Source organism: Lissotriton helveticus, chromosome 7 (assembly GCF_964261635.1).
Source record: "Lissotriton helveticus chromosome 7, aLisHel1.1, whole genome shotgun sequence".
Classification (NCBI taxonomy): domain Eukaryota; kingdom Metazoa; phylum Chordata; class Amphibia; order Caudata; family Salamandridae; genus Lissotriton; species Lissotriton helveticus.
Window position 1 is genome coordinate 727,024,307 of NC_136068.1, and position 21,906 is coordinate 727,046,212.

Sequence of the window (21,906 nt, forward strand, 5' to 3'; positions counted from 1 at the left end):
TGTCTGTTGCTATAGAACTCAAAGACTGATCTTGCAGAAGGGATTATCAGCTTCCAGGTGTGGTTCGGAAAGGCTGAATAAGCAAAGAAAAGAGACTTTGTGTTGTGAAAGAAAATCAGAACTACACTGTCTTGAGATCATGGAGGCCGGCAACCCAAACCGCAAGACAAAATGCATAGTAGGCACACTTTTAGTGGGAGTAATTTTTCTTATAGTTTTAGTAGTTACTATATCATATGTAGTGGGACATGAAAATGAAGAGAAGGCAACAAAGGAAGCAAAAATTGTATCGATACAGAAACCTACTACTGCTGGTCAAAGGGGGGACAATACAGAGAAAGATAAAGCTTTACTAGCAGCAGAGACTCGTAGGTTGCATGTGGATGAATCAAAGGGAAATTTCAAATCAAATGCATATGCTAAATTGCTTTATGTATATATTGATGTTATGGAGGCAATGGATTGCTATGTGTGCATGCAATTGCCAGCCTCTGTAGACGAAGGTATTAGATATCATCATCTTCCATTGACTTATGGAATCACATGTAGTTTGTTGCTTAGTATATTTTATGAACGTGATGGTTTTGAGTATTATTTTTCAAATTTTGATGCTGTTTTACCAGAAGTTCCAAACTACAAGCACATAAACAAGTGGGATTATTATAAGAGTGAAGATAGATTAAAGAAATTTTTCATTCCTTGGAAAACGTTGGATACTTCACATGCCCGAAGAAATAATTTGACTTGTAAAGTGTCAGAAATTGAGAAAAGGTTTATAGGACAGGTGGATGATCGGTATAGGAGACAGAAGATCTTAAAGGCTTCAGGTCAATGGAAAACAGATTGGACAGAGGAAGAAAGGTCACACAAAAGAAAGGGTAGTAATGGTCCAATAGCTTTAGATCGAGAGCAAAAAGGGAAACTGTGTATATATAGGGGTAAAACCTATTATGAGAATGTGTTTGTGGGAGAAGTAAATTGTGAACATGCTTTCCAATTAGAATATTATATAAAGGATTTCTTGAAGGGAATGCAGGTGATCCCGAATGTATATTTTGTTTGTGGAAGAAATGCATACGTGAAACTACTGGATAATTGGTATGGGTCATGTTATTTATCAATTGTCTTCCCCGAAGGATCTAGAAATTATAGAGGGAGGAACTCAAGCTAGAGGAAGAAGGGATGTAAGCTATGAGGAGGTAGTTGGAGACGTATTTGGTGCTATGTTTCCTCTTTTAGGGATAGTACTGAATGATGTCAAGATTAGAAGATTGGCAACAGTTGTAGATAGGTTGTCCGCCAGTACTGCTAGATCATTAATGCTGGTGGAGGGAGAGATGCAATCGATAAGGGCAATGGTTCTTCAGAACCGACTTGCTCTAGACGTTCTGTTAGCCAAAGAGGGAGGAGTCTGTAAGGCTTTGAAGGTTCAGGAATGTTGTACTTACATTCCAAACAATTCAAAACCTCTAGAAAAGTATATACGGAACATAACTGAAATTCATCATGAGATTGAGGATTTGACACAGGTAAATGTGTGGGAAAAAGTAGGTCATGGAATGGGTAAAGTTGGAGGTTGGTTTGCCAACCTAGGAAATGGTTTCATTTGGTACATACTGAAACCTATCATCATAATAGTGATTTGTATAATCACCTTGTGGGGATTGGTGCGGCTGTACCAATGGTATAGATCAAATAGGTTGCAGAGATCCATGAGAGAGCAGGAGAGGAGATTAGCTGCTATGCAGGATAATCAGTACAGGAGTCTGAGGGCTCTAGAGATGATGAAACGAGAGAGTACTGCAACGAGTTCTGTTTGATTCAGTTCATACCTCAGGGATGGTGTTGTGATGGTGATGACTACTAAAAGTCATCAAAGGGGGGAACTGAGAGAGCGCAAATCGAGTAAAAAATAGAAGTGCACCATATTTACAAGCACGTTGCATCAGTTTAGTAAAGGTTACATAAGAAGTGCCGAATTTATAGAGTGAAAATACATAAGAGTGTTTAATTAAAATAGAATGCATATATCAGTGTGAAAAGCTAATGTAGAAGTGTGTAGAGATGTTAGAATGATGTTGAAATCCCACGTTATGTGGCTGTTGTAGAGGAGAATGTAATGCTGCTAAACGTAGAAATGTGTAGGCCACATGGCAGTTCACAGAGAATGAAAGGTGCTGTTACACTCTCACATGATATGGATTTTTAATGTTGTTGTAATTCAAAGTATTATTGATCATAGAACTGAAATATATGTTTTATAGAAGTGTTTCACTATGACCATTGTGTGTAATAAGTTAGAATACTGTTTAGACTAAGAAATTAAAGGTTTACAGAGTGCACAGGCCCGTTTCATGTAATTCTAATAGGCCTGAATAGATAAAGTCATTTCTTTTGATATGCATGTGTTAGTTAGAGGAAGGTCATGTTAAGCATAAATTGCGGAGCCTGCTCGAAGGTTTACGACTTAGAAGATACGGTGGAGGCCGGAATTTGGGGCCCACTGTGCAAGTGTCTGTTTGCAGGTGCGAGGAGGTTCCAATCAAGAGAGTGATGAATAGAGTTTTGTTCAGGGAGCCAGGCACACGCCTGGAGGAGGCTTCAGGAATTTCCTGGGGGGTACCGTCCTGCCGGAGAAGAGCCTGAGAAGCAAGGTCAACGCTAACGATGGGCCCAGAGGAGTATCAGCATGGAAAATGCCAGAACCGACACCACGTGAGGGGCGTCTCTAAAGGGCGTTTCTATTGTAAATGGGATTTTGTATTAGGGACAGCACCCCTGGGTGGAGTTAGGACAGATGGTCTGAGGAACCTAAGAGAGCGGATGGGTAGGCAGATAGAATAACTGCGAGACACTGATTCACAACGAAGACTAAGGGAAGTGAGTGATCTTCTTTGGAAGTCACCACGGCTGACACCTTTTTAGGTTAAGATTTTACTAAGTAGGGATGTCACTTAGACTAGCGTAGGAACAGTCTAATCTGGATTTTCTTCCTTTCTGTAAATGACTCACAAGTTACAGCTTGTGTCTATTCTTGCAACTCTGATGATTTTTGAATTGGTTTTGGTGATATTCTTCTGCCGACTAAGAGCATTTAGAAAATTTATGTTTGTATTGATATCTTTTGAACCTTATTTTGAGATGTTTGTATCTCCAGTTAACTTTGGCTTTATAATAAACTTTTAAAACTTATTCGTAGTAAGTGGTTCTTTAGAGTGGTGTAAGTCCTTAACTGATTGACCTAGTAGTGGATTGCCTTTTACTCTATGACAGGTATCAACGGTTCAGTCGACCTGAGTTGGGATCTAGATCTATAGCAATAGATCAAAAATCCCGCCGTAACAGTGCCATGGACTGTTGATGCACTTAGCCCTCTCATGTGCTGCCTCAGATGTACCTGTTCTGTTATGAACACTTCCCTGTTGCTGTTATAATACTGCATTGTGCCCTCTCATGTGCTGCCTCAGATGTGCCTGCTCTGTTCTATCCAGTGGCCATGCTCTTGGCTACTCTTGGAGTCAACCTCTATTATGTGCAATAATGCAAGTAACTCCTGTGTAGTGGTTTCTCGGTGTCATTCCTGGTTGTCTCCTTGCATTGTTGATATATTGTTGCTGTCGTACATGCGGTGTCTGCTAATTTCACAATACCATTGCCCAGCACTGTTTCATTTACTTTGGCTTGGGGGATAGTCATTGCAATGTGGCTGTGGACTGTGTAAGGGTGGAGGAGGCACTCAGAGTCTCATTTGGGGACAACAGTGGCTTACCATGCACTGCAGGTTATGTGGATGTTTTTCATTTGGTGCATGTGTTGCACTCATGATTTGTGGGTACACAGTAGGTTGTTCAGTGTCGACTTTGTCAGTGTACATGTCAGGGCTCATCGTGTGTGTGTTGGTTGTTTATGTGTGTGCAGCAGTGTTGTTTTTTGTGGTGTGTGGTGTATGGGCCTCTGTCTGTTGGTGGGGTAGGTGTGGGGTTTGCCTGAGGGTGGGCCAGCATGTCTCGTTATGTGTGGTATGCCTTGTGTGTTGGTGTGTGAATGTGGGCCTGTGAGCTTTGTGGCCTAGCCATTCCTGCCTGCCTGCCTAGTTGATTGTGTGCATGGTTTCCGACGTCTGCCCTGCTCCATAGCGTTGTCCGTGGTGTGGGTGATTGTTAGCGGTGCGTGTGTGTTCTGGGTGTGTGGGGTCTGTTGTGCCCAGGTGGTTTTCCTGGTGGTGCATGATTCTGTTTTCATCTCCAGAGCTGGTGTTCTGTTGTAGGCAGGGGCTCCGACACGTGCGTGGTGTGTGTGTTGCAACTGTGGTCAGCAGGGGAGTACCTGCCGGGGTGGTGACGTGGGGACGGGGAGGGGCATTGGGGGTTTGTGATGTATGGATGATGGATGTTTGCAGGGAAGTGAACATATGTGTTGCTCATTATATTATTTTGGTGTGCACTGCAGACCCAAATGCGATGCAGGGGACGCTAAGTTATTCGTACAATTCATTTCTATGTTTACTTACCTGCATACATCCGTTTGCCATACATTATTGTCCCCCAACATGCCACTCCCCCTCCCCACGTCACAGCCCTGGCAGGTACTCCCCTTCTGACAGCGGTTGGTGTGTTTACGTACCTGCGTCGTCGTCGGCGACGGTCCATGATTTGCTGGTGGTGGAGCACGAAGATTATCGGAAATGCGTGTAGAGCTGGGTCCATGGCGACGGCCTGCCTGCGGTGGGCATCTCTGCAATGTTTTGCCTCTCCGCTGTGGTGAATCCGCTGTGTTCAGGCTGGTTGTTTTTCCGCAGCGATTTACTGTGTCGTTTCCGCCATTGTGATTTCTAGGACGGTCGAGACGTCATTCCGTACGGCGGTGTCTCTGGATTGGTTACGTCCGCCGCGGGGTCGGGTGTATTTCCGCGGCGGTGCATGTTCTTCCGTAGCGTATGGAAATTTTACAGTGCTTCCCATCCTAACATGGCGGACGGGCTAGCCGCGGCTGGCGGACTAGAAAAAGCATTTTCCGCATACTCCAGTGCGGCGGTCGTCCTTCCGTCCGCCATCGTAATCGACCCCATAGTCTGCTAGGGTTAGGACACCTGCCCTGTATATAGGCAGCTTCTTGACTTACTCATCCATGTTTTCACTCCTGTGGGTACTGCAGTGTTTTCAACATGGACACGCATTCTGCAAAGTCACACCAAACGTCTCCTGAGAGACACCTTCATGTTGCAGCAGCCAGAGCTGCTGACTCTGTAGCTGTGGATCGAGGATCGAATCTCTGCATCTACACAAGATCCTGTGATTCTGGGCAAATCACTTAATCTCCCCCGCCCATGGACAGTGCCTGGATTCCCTCAGGGGTGATAAGCTGGGCTATATAAACTTACTCTTCTCCTCTTGTGTACAGAGATGGTCAGATCTTTGTCAGGTCCATACAATTGTCAGCGTTGAGGTATTCTTCCTCAAAGTAGCTCCTCACTTTTTTGACAAGTCCTCCTTCTCTGTCTCCCCTCCATCCTCCTGCTCTTTGTGGTACTTTCCTGAGTACGATGAGGAGAATGTGTTTTTTTTTAAATTTCAAATGATTTTATTAGGAAAAGATTTTTAGCATAGTAAGTACAGAAAGAAAGATGGCAATACTGGTCAAAAAGGGATTGGTCTGCTTCTAGAGGCAAATACTTTCAAAAAGTGGACTTCAGACCAATTCTGTCCTATCTTTCATCCAATTTACAATTACACGCATAGAAAGAGCAACAGCCCACTAGTTCTGAGTGGTTCTGTCAATTTCAGAAGCTGTCCTATCTTAAGGTGTGAGTAATTCCTGCTATCCAGAACATCCTAGTGAGAGAATGGAAGGACCCTGACAGGCAGTCTGTTCCTAGATTTATGAGTCTTCTCTATACATTTGCTAGTGGCAAAATGGAGCTGGCACAGGCTGTGACCATAGACCCTTTATTGTCGAATTTCGTGGAAAAAACCTTCCCTTCTGTACAAGGATTTTGATTTGTCTGATTCAGTAGACAAGAACGTGAGAGGAGCTCTTAATAGAACTCAATCTGGTTTAAGCTGTGCTTTACGGTCTGAAATATACACTATTTACACCTTCCAATCCTTAGGAAAGGACTTTCAATCCTTAGTAAAGGACTTTCAATCCTTAGCACTCTGCATACGTTAATTATGTTTGATAATTTGAAGGATTTAGTAATGGCTTTGGCTGAGTCTGTAGTGGCACAGAGACATCTTCAACTGAGGAATTAGAACGTTGAAACTTCTCTGAAGAACTGTGTTGTGAGAACGCCTTTTCTCAGGCATCAAGCTTAAGAATTAAAGGTAGTTTTTTTGCAGATCCTTTAAAAGCCAAAAACATGTGAAACTCTTTTGTCATTGGTAGAGGTATTGGGAGGACTGCAATGGGAGAATGACATTTCCACAAGAAAAAGATCCGATCCATTCCATAACAGGTGTCGTTTCCAGCCAAGGAGGCAGGCTGGATCCTCCTCTAAGCAGTCGTGGGCCAAACAGAGCCCCAAACAGAATTCCTGACTATGCAAAGCAGCCTTCAGTGCCTGTAGGAAGATGTCTTCATCTATTTCATCGCGTCAGGAGGAAATTCATTTTGGACAACTGGGCATTTCAGGTAATTACCAGGGGTTACTGTTTAGATGGCTCTCAAGATTTCCCAGAATCCCACTTTGTCCGAACTTCATGACCGAGGAATGAGGTCAAACAGAATGCTCTTCAAGACATTATTGCCCTCTTAGAGCTGGAGAATGCTATAGTTCCTCTTCCCTCCTGGGAGAGAGGTCTGGGTGCTACTGTAGAATAGTCCATGTTCAGAAGACCTCAGGTGATTTTCAAATGATGATAGATCTGAGGTTTTTAACCAGCACATTGCAGATACTTCTGTCAGGATGAACAGTCTGCATCGAGTCATATCTCTGCTATCCAAATAAGATTTCCTCATGAAGATAGACCTGAAGGATTCCTATTTACATGTGCCCATAGTTTCTGAACACCAAAGATTCCTCAGATTTACAACAGACAACAAGTGTTGGCAGTTCCAGGTGTTACTGTTTGGCCTCAAGTAATCGCCCAGGGTCTTCACCAAAGCCCCAGCCCCAGTAGTCGGTCTCCCACATGCACAAGTGTTTATGTTTAATCTATATTTGGGCAACTTAATAATTTAGTCCCAATGCCATTATCAGCAGCTGACTAATACAGCCCAGACAACAGAGACTCTGCAAAGATTTGGGTTCCTGATCAATTTACAGAAGTTGTGTCCCAAACCAACGACCACCCAGGAGTACTTTGGTGTCAAATTTTGCGCGACTCATGGAATGGTGTTTTTACCGGAATCACGGCAGAAGAAACTTTTTGACCTTCCACCGAGGAACTTATTGAGAGCTACGAGGCTCATGCTAGGGAGTGGCTTTGCATACAGGGGCATATGGTAACTTTTAGCAATAGATACTTTTCTCCTTTTTACCATTCTCTCTCACATCTTTTTGCCTGGTTTAGGTGAAACTTGGAATATTTTCAACTCTTTCGCTTCTTCTCAGGCTGCAACACTGGATATAATCCCCTTGTTGGGACTCCATTTGGGGCATTTGGTTGAGCCCCCCTTCATTGGACAGGGAAACTATCTTACTCTATCCCAATCTGATCATTCTCATTACCGATGTCAGTGGTAAGGGTTGGGGAGTAAATTTGGGTGCACAGTCAGCTCAGGGCCTCTGGAGCTAAGCGAAATGGTCTGAATCCGAGCTACCAGCCATTTAGAGGGTGGTCCAACATTTTTACAAGCATTTGCAGGTGAGGTTTATGCCTTTATGCACAGACAACACTGTGACTATGTCATATCTGAATTGTCAATTCTGCCCAGTTCTCATTCCCTCAATCCTCTTTCTCATCAGATTTTTATGTGGGCAGAATCAAACTTCCTAGCCCTCAATGCCAGTCAGTCAGTCATAAGCTTTTATTCGATACTCAGAGATATCTTATAAGCACATACATAATACAATCAATACAGTATACAAAAAAAGTTTATGCCATAAGAAGTCAGTAAAAAATATTTAGAATGTTTAAGAGTGATAAAAGGATTTAAATCCGTTAATAAATTAGCTAAAACAAGAATTAAACAGCTACTGACAATCTCTTACATCGAATATGCCAAAACTGCTTTAAAAATTTAGCTATTCCACAGACTATTGGGGGGGAAGTGTCCGTGCTTAGGATACGCAAGGCTACTAAATAACTGCGTGTGCCCATGTTACGGCAGAGTGGTTTCAGCCAAGAGCTCCTAGGCCTTGCGTAATCCGGGCACTCAAATAAAACGTGCACAATAGACTCAATCTTAATCGGGCAGCATGCACAGTTGGGAGAAGTGCGATCCGCTGTTGACCATTTCGACACCAGGGCTCCCAACGGGAGGGAACCAACTCTAAATTTAAAATAAAGGGCACGATCAAAGGGGAGAGTAATCAAGTCCAAATAAGGTTCAAAGGCCACAATGTCTTTAATTTGTAAAAAGGTGGCAGTGGACCTGCAGTGATTTGGGCTGGAGATTAGGCGCTCAGCAATCCATTTCCAAAAAAGCGCCTTGACAACTTCTTTTGGAGGGGCTGAGCGGGATGGCCAACAATCCCCTAGTCCTATATTCTCCAACAACTTTTTGGTGTCCCTTAACCATTTTATTTTGGCCCAACCCCCCTGGCTCATTATGTCTCTCAGTGCATCAGCATAGGATTTTAATTCTTCGCACCTCCAAATCCGTGTCCACAACAGGAGCGGGCGAAGCTGGGCCTGGTCTTTAATGTTTTTACATCCCGTGTCCATCCTCACAGGTACTGATGGTGTGCTCAGGGGGAGAGCAATGAAGGATTTTAATAGCTTGCTCTCAGCAGTAACTAGGGCATCCAGGCGGCAATGACCCCACAGTTCTGCCCCATACAAGGCTGATGTCGCTACTTTAGCCTTGTAAATGTCAAGTACTGGGGTAAGTGATCTCCTAGTTGAGGCCCTATATTCCCTCATGAGAGCTCCTCCTACTCTCCTGTGGTTAAGGACCATTTTTTCAATGTGGTTTGCCCATGTCATCCTGTCCGTAATCCGAATGCCAAGGTAGTCAAATTCGGCTACTTTCTCCAGGGGAATAGAGTTAAGTGTAGGTGGGCGGCCCAATTTTTTAGGTGGATTGACAACTAGGTATTTGGTTTTGTCCACATTTATTGTAAGACCTTTTGCAACACAGAACTCCTGGAATCGTATTAGAAGTTTCTGTAGTCCTTGTGGGGTCTTGGAAATCAGGAGCGTATCGTCCGCAAAAAGCAGGGTTGGGATGCGGACACCTCCAAGACAGGGGGCGTCAGCTGGTTCTTGTTGGAGGTGTTTTACCACCCCATTCAGATATAACGAGAATAGGGTGGGCGCCAGGACGCAGCCCTGTCTTACGCCCCTAGACACTGGTATTTTTTCCGTGAGTTCTCCGTTATTACCCCAACGGACCTGTGCAAAAGTGTGGGCATGAAGGCTTATAAGAAGGGACAAGATGTAAGGTGGTAGCCCCATCTCAAAAAGGACCCTCCAAAGCTCTTCCCTGGGAACTAGATCAAAGGCAGTCTTCAAGTCTATAAAGGCTAAGTAAAGACTGCCCTTGCCCAGTTCCACCACCTTCCACCCCAAGAGGGACAACCTAAACACCTGCTCTATAGTCCCCATACCAGCCCTGAAACCTGCCTGAAAGTCTGATAGGATTTTGTTCTCCTCCACCCAATGGAGGATCCTACCTAGGATAGCTTTACCAGCTATCTTTTGGGTGGAGTCTATCAGACTTATTGGGCGATAGTTTCCCGGGGTTTCCCTGCAACCTTTTTTGTAGATGGGGACTACCACCGCCCCTTTCCAGGATTCTGGTACTACTCCTCCCCTCATAATGTCATTTAGGAGAGCAGCTATGATCCTTCCCCATTCCCTTGGGTAAGCCCTCATCAGATCACCCGGAAGGCCATCCGGGCCCGGTGCCTTGCGTGGTGCCACCCAGCCTATAACCCCCTCAATCTCTAGAGGAGTGAAAAGGTCATAGGCATGAGGTTCGATAGCTAGCATGAGATCCATCCCCACAGACAGTTCCCCGTCTGGTGGGAGGTATAGAGACCCAAAGTGTTTTGCCCAACTTTGAGGTGGAATGCTGCAGGGTCTCATGGCTGCATCGGGTTTGGTCCGTTTCCTTATGAGATTCCAGAACACCCCGGAATCCCTGATTTTGCTAGCCTGGAGTAGGTCCTCCCAGTATTTTTCTTCCCACTCCCTTCTAGCCGAATTAAGGATCTTTTTATAAGCCTTCCTAGCCTCATGGATCACACTTTGGGATTTAGATTTAACTGCCTCAACTAGCTTTGCCTTATGGGTCCTGCAAGCTTGGGTATACCACCCCTCACAAACTTTTTTTTTAGTTCCTGTCGTGCCCGGCTTTTTAGAGGACAGGGTAAAGACATTGGTTAGGTCTTCAATCAGAGAGAGAAACAACCCACTCACTTTACCAACCCCTTCTAGCGAAGATTCCAAAGATGTTACCGCGCGGTTTAAGTGGGATTGAATTTCCCCAACCTTCGCCTCGGATAGGACCAGTTTCGCCCATTTAATTCTTCTGCCACATGGGGAGACTTCAGATTCGTCTAGTGGTACGAGCGCCTCTTTAAAGTTGGCCTTCCATTGGGGTTGCCACCAGTGTTCCATTTCTAGGGAGAGAGGGTTGTGATCGCTCTCCGTCGAAGGGACCACCTGCATGTCCTTCACATAAGGCCATAAGCACACATCTATTAGGACATAATCCAGCCTAGAGGTGTGCCCTGGTCTGTTGTAAGTATGTGCACCCCCCCTATCCAAGGAAGTCCTCCCATTCGCTGCCCTTAGATTAAATTCGAGAGTAAGGGAGTATATTTGGAGCGCCACTTCTGTCCACTTTTTAATCGGTACGATATCCAGAGCCGGGATCCCCCACCTGGCATCCTCCTCATCCTGGTCGAGGGAAACATCCGAGCCCAAAGGCTCGAACGTGCAGTTCATATCACCAACAACCAGGGTGCGGGTCTTATTGGGGGTGTTATTTAGCAGGGTCTCAAGAAGAGCTATCACTGGAGACTTTCTCCCACCCTTTGTACCCCGAGCATACACGTTAAAGATGTTTAGAACAATTCTTCCCCTTTGGTCTATAAGGGTAATATTTTGTATGTCCGGGGAGCCTGTGGGATAGTCCACCACTCTACAATCTAAAGAAGCCGCGACCCAAATAAGAAGGCCACCAGCTGGGCGGCCTCTCCCAGATTCCGAGGCCCGCGCGGGAGAGGAGTATGAGGAAAAGCCCACCCTATGGACCGGTGTCAAGCTCCAAGTTTCCTGAAAGAGGCACAAGGAGTGCTTGTCGACCCATGCAGTAAAATCTGGGAGGGCCAGTTTTCCAGCAATCCCTGCGATATTCCAGCTGAAAACCTTAAAGACTAGGTCCGTCACAGCTGGAAAGTCGCTGGACGCTTGAAAGCCCCTATCCATGGGGCTCCCTCTATATAACCGAGGAGAGCAGGGATCTTGTGGGGTTATTGTAGACTCTCCTATTTCACTTACAAGGTTTATTTGGGTGGATGGTACTTCTTCTCGTTCTGCTCTCCTCACTGATTCCAGTCAGCAGGGGCCATTTGCCTGCATATATTTCTCCCTGTCGCCTCCTACAACCCCGGCCCAGTTTTGGCCCGAATTGAGAGAACTTTCACTTCCTCCAATAGGGCTCACAAGATGCCTTGGGTAAAAATACGTGAGGTCTACCAGTTTCACCCCCGGGGCCCCCATATTTTTAATAGGAGTACAAATGGATGGCACCATTCTATAATCTTGGAAATTTATAATAACACAGTCCCCTTCCAGCATTTTTTTCCCTTGCCCCACCCATCCCACTCTACGGACACTTAAGATAATACCGTCCATACCCGGGGGGATTGGTTTATTTGCCTTCAGCCAGTGTATACACTTGTTCTTAAGTGATTGATGGTTTTCCAACTGGCCATCCTTTAGAGGAGGCACATTAACCATGACTGCAACAAATGGTTGGCAGTCTGGTGGGAGATTAATTGGGGGGATCCGTCGTAGGCGGATACTGGGGGCCTGTGAGAAAATTGTTGGGGCAGAACATTGTGTTGCAGGCCTGGGGGCTTTCCTAGTCGTTGGGCCGCTGGGTTTACTGCTACCTTCTAATGTTTGTTGGACCGCCTTTTTGCCCTCAGTTGTCTGTTGCTGTTTTTGAGAATGTGATTTTGGCTGATTTTTCTCTGACTCTTTATTTGTTGGAAGTCCCTTATCGCTTGGCCCTGGATTCAAAATCGGAGGGGGTTTCGGAGCTGGAATTACTCGATTGTTAAGAGCAGCTTTATTTTGGGTTATTTGGGGCTCAGGGCCTTTCTGCACTAATAAGTCATTCCCTTTTACACCCACATCCTTATTTACAGTCACTCTAGTTGCTAGTTTAATTGTTGTCTTGAGTGAATGTAACCCATCCAGAGTTGACTGCTCTAATTTATCAATCCTATCCCCTAAACTCTTCATTTGAGTTATTAATGGTTTCAAGAGGGTATATACCTTCTCCAGAATATTTTCGACCACTACCAAGTCAGCTCGCTTTGGGACTTTAGTTGTATGAGGGCCCTTTGGAGAAATCAGTACATCCCCTTCTGTATCAGTTTCGTTCTGCATAGGGGTACCCCTTGTAATACTTGGATTTGGCACAGGAGACTTCCATACTCTTTGGTAGAGGGCGGCCTGTCTCACTAGCTTACCCTTCTTGCGTTTGCGCAATTTTTTACCTACGAGGGGAAACTCCTGCCGAGTATCACAAGACACGATAATAGAAGATGCCCCAACTAGCTTTCCATCTGATACAACTGAGGTACGTACAGGGGAATTAGGGGACTCTGGGTCTCCAGTAACATCACTTAACAAAATAGGTGGTAGTGATGCGGAGCAATTACTACGGCCATCATCTTCCAGAGTATCTATAGAAGGAAGAGCGGCCTGGGATTCCAACCTGTCAATATTTTGCTCAATACCAGGCCGATGAAGGGGTTCCAAGGGAGCACTGTCCATACTAGGAGGGGTACCTCCTTGAACCCGTGTAATGGCTGGTGTGAGCGGCTGGGCGTCTACCCCCAATAATGAGCGACTTGCGGGGAGATATACTTCAGATAGACGCCGCTCAGAGATGGCGATCTCCTTTTCAATCACCGCCGCCACCCTGGTAATGAAGCGGTCCATTGACCCTATCACGGGGCTCGCGGCATTAGATCCCCTTTCGACCTCACCCCTGAGAGGCTTACCAGAGCGTGTAGACATGGTTTGGGCAACAGGAGAGCAACAGGCACCAAGCGTGAGTCGTCGTGGAAAGGGACGGGGCCCAGCCCAGCCTCTGCCAGCCCCGGACGGCCACAGACGGTCCCGCCCTTGTCCCGGGCTTCTCCCGGTCGCTCCCGCTCGCTCCCGCGAAGCGGAGGGCCCACCCTCCTTAAGATACTGCTACTATGTGTTGATTTGGTGATAGGCGGGGGGGCGTGGCCAGCGGGGAGAGCAGCCCAGGTGTTCCTGGTTGGGCGCGCAGGGGCTCCTGGTCGCTGGAGTCCCCTGCCTAGCTCGCAACCCCGCTAGCACACTTGCCTGACCCCGCGCTCCTCCTCAGCTCCTCTGTGCAGCCCCCAGGCAGATGACGCGCTGCGGGACCCGCGGAGCGGGTCCGGCGAGTCGTAGCGCCGAGTACGGGAAGAATGGAGGGAGAAGGGTCCGCTGGGCAACAGGTCAACAGGTCCGCTGAACTCCTCCAACAGGTAACGCTCTCAGTGTAGTGACCCACAGGCGAAGGGATTGAGGCAGCTTTTGGCTCCGTTGGCGGGGGGCGGGGGGGGGGCGTGGCCAGCGGGGAGAGCAGCCCAGGTGTTCCTGGTTGGGCGCGCAGGGGCTCCTGGTCGCTGGAGTCCCCTGCCTAGCTCGCAACCCCGCTAGCACACTTGCCTGACCCCGCGCTCCTCCTCAGCTCCTCTGTGCAGCCCCCAGGCAGATGACGCGCTGCGGGACCCGCGGAGCGGGTCCGGCGAGTCGTAGCGCCGAGTACGGGAAGAATGGAGGGAGAAGGGTCCGCTGGGCAACAGGTCAACAGGTCCGCTGAACTCCTCCAACAGGTAACGCTCTCAGTGTAGTAGCCCTCAATGCCATTTACACCAAGGACTCATTGAATAGTCAGATAGATTTCCTGAGCAGCATTTTTTCTTGCTCTCAGGATTTCGGTCTGAGTCCCAAAATATGCAGAAGGTTGGGAGTACCTCTAGTGGGCCTTTTGGAACAAGGGAGAACTCTCACCTCCCTTTGTTCCTCCACGGGTTTCGAGATCAAAGAGCGATGGACATAGATGCCTTAACCAGCCCATATCCAGTAGGGCTCCTATATGCATTTCCCCATCCCCATAATTCCGAAGCTACTGGCCAGACTTCAGAGAGAATCAATAGAGAAGGTGTTTGCACTACCGTTTTGTACAAAGAGACCACTGTTTCCTCTTTTGAGACTTCTTCAGACCGAGCTGAAGTGGATCCTTCGCTTGTTCCTACGTCTTCTGGCCTGACCGCCTCTTCCTTCAGACACTAGTCTGGTTAAGGTTGGGAGCCTGGAGGTTGGAAGGAAGGATTTCTTGATGAAGGGTCTTTTTTGTTTTGGTCTCTTCTTCCCTGCAGGTGTTCAGGAGAAGTTCTGCCTACAAGGCCTACTCTCATCTTTGGGCATCCTTTGATACAGGATGTTCACTCTGATTATTACTCCACCCACCAACATTCATCGTTATTTGCAGAAGGATGTTGAAAAGAGTTTGATGTTTTCCACACTAAGAGTACAGTACAGTGGTCCGAAAAAGGGCATTCAGGTCTCTCTGGGAGAAACTCTCACCTACAGGACTCCTAGTTTCCAGATTGTTTAAGGGGTTCCAGTTACTAGGTACCAAGGTTTGCCATCTGTTTCTGTCTTGGGATCTGCATTTAATCATATCTTTTCTTCAAATAGAAACCTCTGTACCTCTTCAGACTATTTCCGAAAGGTTTCTAAACACTGGAAGACTTTTTCCAGCAAGGTATTTGGGTGAATTGGGAGCCTTAGTTTGTAGGCATTATAAGTTGAGGGTGTTTGAAGGTCGTATTGTCCTCACTTTGGATCCCGGATTCCTTCCAAAAGTTAACCCTGCTTTTCAGAGGAATCAGGAGATCTTTCTTTGTGTGTTACCTTTTGAGGGGGGGATGATCGTAATTCAATACTTCACCTTTTGGATGTGGTGAGGGCAGTAACTATCTATTTGAAGAGATCAGCCAAGTATTGGGTTTCAGATGACATCTTTGCTAATTTCAGAAAGGTTAAGAAGAGTGAAATACCTGCTTCCTCCAACCTGGCAAGATGGATAAAGTCACTTAGGTTCCACTCTTCCAGGGTTGACATGGAGGAGAAACATCAATGTTGCCGCCAGCAGAGAGGAAACTTGTAATATGCTTGGCGGGACAGCGGTGGTCCGGCTAACCATATTGCAGCCTCTGCCATGCTTCCTCCAAGGAACTGAGGATCCCTGGCGGTGTCAGCAGTCTGCCATTGCCGATGCGGCAATGGCTGGACTGCCACCGCTGCACCACTATGAGTCTGGCAGTCCTCGGACCAACAGACTCGTAATCAGGCCCTAGAGGTACGGTTTCCTCCTGGGCAGAGTGGTCAGGTGTCTCCATTGGAGATATTTGTAGTGCGGCCACCTCATCTTCCCCCTCATCATTTATCCATCATTACAGATTAAATGTAGCTCAAGGTAATGAGTTGTGTTTTAGAAAACTAGTTGTTTTGGAATCTGTGTCTTCCTAGAAAATTGGTTCTGTTGCTGAGTTTTCTTTATCGTTTCTTTCTTTTTTGCCACAATTCTTTCTGTTGCTCATGGAGGAGTGGTATATGTTTCAATTAAAGTGTTCTTTCTCCTCTATGACGTCTATTTGTATTAATACTACTGTTTTTGATGAAGCGTTGTTTGCTTGGGAAATTGTTATGGAGCAAGTATTGGGACAAGGTAGAAGAAGAGGAGGTAATGTTCGGCAATCCTGAGTACTGTGATTCTTCTAAATCGTCCCAGTACTCACAAGCCCACCCACCTTCCTCCAGCAGCTTATTATCAGGAGCTTGGTTACAAATAGGAAGTGCTGAGTGGAGGTCGGTGGTATTATGGGTAGTCTCTCTACCTTTAGTAGAAATAGAAAGCAGCTTGGAAGTGGGGACGAATAGCTGGTGAATGGGCACATTTATCTCATAGAGTAAGTACTGGGACGAGTAAGAAGAATCGTAATAATAAATATTACCCTTTTTTTTTTAGTTCAATAAGTTTATTAGGATTAAAGAGTATACAAGAAAATTTGAATAACATAAACGGTGATACATATGAGGAAATATATGAATTCATCATGAGATATTACTGAGATAAAATATAATATGGAAACGTGATCCAGAACAGAGGTATCACCAAGGGTAAAGAAGAGATTTGAGAGAGAGAAGAAAAGAGAGCAGAAAGAAAAAGGAAAGAAAAGAGGAAGAAATAGACGGGGCGTTGAAGAGCGGGAGACAAAGAGAAAAGGGAAAGAAGAGGAAGGAAGGGATTAATATTAAATATTATCAAAGGGATAAATATTACCCTTAAGTAATAATTCCTTTGTCCCTCTTTTTCAGTCTTTCTATTCCTCACGTTTCTACAGTTCATTCTTTCGCTCGAGATTACAGTCTTGATGATGAAAATGAAGTTACCATCCCCAAATATAAGTCCTGACGCAATTTGCAAACCGGGCACAAATTAAGAACCGAGCTTGAGCAGCAAATTATATGAAGTATAATTTGTATTTTTGCGTGATGCCTTCGTATGTAACACCAAAGATATAAGGGGGTTCATTTGTTTAAATATTGCCAGTACATGTACAATTAAACATAAATATCCACTTTGTGAAATTATGTACTTCCTCTACTTAAGCGGTATTCCTTTAAAAACATAGCACCTGCTGTCGCAGGCTGGCGTGGCAGCAAACAGAGATTGTGTTGACAGAGCTCAGACGCATCTTCAGGAAGATTTATCATCTCCAGAGTTGTCTAATAGATCAATACTCATTTTCCCCACAAATCTACTCAATCCATCACAGATCTTCTAAATCCTTAATTAATCTATTTCTAGATGAACGACACTGGCACTTCTCAACCTCGGTGCCTTTTAACATTGATTTCTACATTAGTGCGATGTAGCGCACTGCACTGAGCATTAGAGGCGGTCTCGTCTGCTCGTGGGCCTATTTTTAAAGACACATTTATTGCATGGTGAAGCGTTCGGTAGCACCCTTCTGTTAAAAAGCCTCTCGCGCATTCTTTACGTCATCCAGCTCGAGGCTAAGGGTCTCTTAGACCACAGCACTAGAGGGAATGCGTGCGCAGGCGGAAGTTGCGTCTTTTTGTGAACTGGCGCCTATTATCACCACAACTCAATCTGCGCGTGCACGACTGCCGCTGGGTGACGTAAGACCATGCACGAAAAGTCTCAAATTTGCCATTTTGAAGCAAGCAGACCACACCAAACGAAATACGGGGCCAGAGCAAGAACAAGAGATGTTGAAAATGCTTTTCTTCGCATTGAAAATATCGAAATGAGGATTTGGTCCCTATGTGATTTTCAGACCTTGTTCTGTAAACATTCGTGAGAGCCATGTCGAGGCACGAAGGTGAGTGCCGCACTGAAAAATAAATATTTACAGAATACTGTAGTTTTTTTCCAAACCCAGCTATCTCGCTAATATCAAGATATTGGCAAACATTGGTCTTTTATCCACTTTAGAGATATGTAATATTCTTTACATTTGTGCCCTGACACCATGGTACTGTGACTGCCCAAAATATGCCAGTAATGCCAGGGCCAGCATTATGAAGGATGGACATCATTATGCTATTCACCCCCACAGTATCTTGAAAATTACCACAATATTGCAGGGGCTGGTTTTATACCAATCCACAACCATGCAGGGGTTGTATTATAACAGTTGCTCGAGGTATGGATGCCTACATAGGGCAAGAATTGACACCGGTCTGTGCTGAAAACCACAGTAGAGTAAGAATTACTACTATTTTCCACAACCATAGCGTGCCATGAACGTCCACATTATACAAATAATTTCTACTATTCTGCCACGGTGAACATTATGCTCAATTTGGGCAGCTTGTGCAATAGATGCCCACAATGTGCCAATACTTACCACCATACTGCCAGGACCACTATATGCACCGTTTGCCTGGAATCACTGCCATTATGACAGGACCAGAGTTATGCAAGAGATAGGCAACAGAATGCCACCGATACCTATAGGATTTCACGAATGACCTCGATTATGTGACAGTTAGCAGTGATGGACATGATGCCATGGACGACCACAAGTTGCAGAGAATTACTATCATTGTGCATCGGACATCAATTCACAAGGGATGGGAGTTATTCCACTGATGTTCACGTTATTGAGAAAACAAAATTAAGCGAGAGTGAGTTGTTTACTAGGGATGGGCAATGGAAGTAATGCAATGGACAATCAGATGTTTTCAAGAAATACTACTATTATGTAGGGGGGCTACTTTTTGCCAGTGGTGGGTAATCACTTCTCTCCTACACAAGGTGTGTACTGCTCCCAATTGGTGCACCAGGGAGAAGGGAGGGATGCATCACAGTGCATTAGGCAGTCAAGGGGATAGAGCAAGTCAAAGTGACTGGAAGTCAATAGGTAGGAAGGAATGAAGGAAATAGGAGTATCTGGGAGGGGTAGCTGAGCGGGACTGCTCAGGGGAAGGGTCAACATGGAGACTTAGATGGATTAGGTAGAGGTTTAAATTGGAGTGCCTCGGGAGCAAAAGGGTTATGCAGGAGATACTTGGATGACTTTATGAGAGGGCCATCAGATGTGCTTGGATACCCCATGGTAGAAGCTCATTGGGTGATCTAGGATGCTTTCATGGAAGGTAGGGGTGGGTGCTTTTGTACTGCCTTCAGTGGGAAAAGCTCCAGGGAGAGATTTTTGTTTTTCTGCCCTTGAAGAAATTATAGCAAGGCGAACACTTATCTTACATTTGGCTAAGCAGGGGGAAGGTTTTTCATCTGCATAGCAACAAAGTACTTCGCCTTCCTTGGCAACTTGGCAACTTGCCATGGACATGACTCTTTTCCTTAATATGCCTCTGTGCAACTCCGAGGCAAAAAATAACAAATATGGCAGCATGCGAACGGACATCTGTAGGTTGGACCTGTGTCTGTCTTGCCCTTCTACAGCCTACATCTGACAATCATATAGTTGGAGCTGTCACTCAAGGACGGTTTTCACTTCACAAATTGTTACCACCCCATTTTAGATGCCAGTATTTTGTCAATTGTTGGTGATTCCAGAGCATTTGCAAGTCACTTATACATATCCTTGGCAATCACAAGGATGAGGGTGTTAATTGTTGTCCCACTGACCCTTACGATTCTCAATAACTTGTAATTTGGACGTTTCGAATAGCAAATCCAATTTCAGCTGGCAGGATTCTCTTTAATACATTTTAGGAGACGTTTTTGCACTTCCAAAGCCTGCAGTTCAGTACACAGCAGTCTGTGAAAGTGGAAAACACCATTAAAACATATGGCCTAAGGTTTGCAAACCAAAAACAGTGTCCATTGGGCCGGCCAAACACTGGGCCCTGCATGTTCTGGTGGCATCTTTGGAGAAGTGAGAGTAGTCACAAGCCATGGTTGAAGACCACCAACAGAAACTAACCCCATAGGCTGAGCACAACAGTATTTTGGTGATGTGCCAAAGCACAACATGACAAAAGGAAGTTACAAAATAAAAAGTGTTACAAAAATATTCCAATGTCCTCTGACAAAAACCTCAATTGAGGTGGCCTTTTACATTTTTTTCTAAAACATTTAAATATAGAAATTCGCCAGTTATGCTAACCGATGCAAGATAACCTCCACCAAACAACTGCTCCAGATCTCACATACATCACAAATGACTTAGGGCCTGATTTAGATCTTGGTGGACGGGTCACTCCGTCACAACAGTGCCAGGTATATACCGTCCACTGACATATCAATCAATCAATCAATCACAGACATTTATATAGCGCACTACTTACCCGGAGGGTCTCAAGGCGCTAGGGGGGGGGAGTGCTGCTACTGCTCGAACAGCCAAGTCTTGAGCTTCTTCCTGAAGGAGAGGTGGTCTTGGGTCAGGCGCAGGTCGGTCGGAAGGGAGTTCCAGGTCTTGGCGGCCAGGTAGGAGAAGGATCTTCCTCCTGCTGTCGTTCTCCGGATGCGGGGGACGGCGGCGAGGGCGTGGCTGGCTGATCGGAGATGTCGTTTGGGAACGTGGAAGTTGATGCGGTTGTTGAGGTAGCTAGGGCCTTGATCGTGTAGGGCTTTGTGTGCGTGGGTGAGGAGGCGGAAGGTGATTCTTTTGTTGACGGGGAGCCAGTGCAGGTTTCTCAGATGTCCGGAGATGTGGCTGTGTCGTGGGATGTCGAGGATGAGTCTGGCTGAGGCGTTCTGGATCCGCTGGAGTCTCTTCTGGAGCTTGGCGGTGGTTCCGGCGTAGAGGGCATTGCCGTAGTCCAGTCGGCTGGTGACGAGGGCCTGGGTGACCGTCTTCCTTGTCTCAGTGGGGATCCACCAGAAGATCTTCCGTAGCATGCGCAGGATGTTGAAGCATGACGAGGAGACGGCGTTGACTTGTCTGGTCATGGTGAGGGAGGAGTCCAAGATGAAGCCCAGGTTGCGTGCGTGGTCTGTCGGTTTGGGTGCGCTGCCCAGGGCGGGGGGCCACCAGGAGTCGTCCCAGGCGGAGGGCGAGGAACCCAGGATGAGGACTTCCGTCTTGTCTGAGTTCAGTTTCAGGCGGCTGGTCGTCATCCACTCGGCTACGTCTTTCATCCCTTCGTGAAGGTTGGCTCTGGCGGCGGCGGGGTCGTTGGTCAGGGAGAGGATCAGCTGGGTGTCGTCAGCGTAGGAGATGATGTTGAGGTTGTGTTGGCGTGCGATGGCTGCGAGGGGGCTCATGTAGATGTTGAAGAGGGTGGGGCTCAGCGAGGATCCTTGAGGGACGCCGCAGATGACTTCGGTGGCCTCTGACTTGTACGGTGGTAGGCGGACTCTCTGTGTTCTTCCGTCGAGGAAGGAGATGATCCAATCCAGTGCCTTCTCCTGGATTCCGACGTTGCTGAGGCGCTGCCCTAGGGTGCGGTGGCAGACAGTGTCGAAAGCCGCAGAGAGGTCTAGGAGGATGAGGGCCGCTGTTTCTCCGTTGTCCATCAGGGCTCGGATGTCATCGGTGGCAGCGATGAGGGCGGTCTCGGTGCTGTGGTTGGCTCGGAAGCCAGACTGTGAGGGGTCGAGGGAGCCATTCGTCTCGAGTAAGGCGGCCAGCTGTTTGTTGACGGTCTTCTCGATGACTTTGGCTGGGAACGGGAGGAGCGAGATGGGGCGGTAATTCTTGAGTTCGGTGGGGTCCGCTGTAGGTTTCTTTAGTAGGGCGCTGAGTTTGGCGTGCTTCCAGCTCTCCGGGAAGGTGGCGGTGTCGAAGGAGGTGTTGATGATGTCCCGCAGGTGGGGTGCGATGACCGCGTCGGCCTGGTTGAAGACGTGGTGAGGGCAGGGGTCGGTCGGAGATCCGGAGTGGATGGAGTTCATCATGTGGATGGTGTCTTTGGTGCTGATCGGAGTCCAGGTGCGGAGGGTGGTGGTGGGGGGCGGTGGTTCGGTCGTGGCGTGCGTCGGTTGAGTGCTGAAGCTGTTGTGTATGTCCGCGATCTTGTTGTGGAAGTAGGA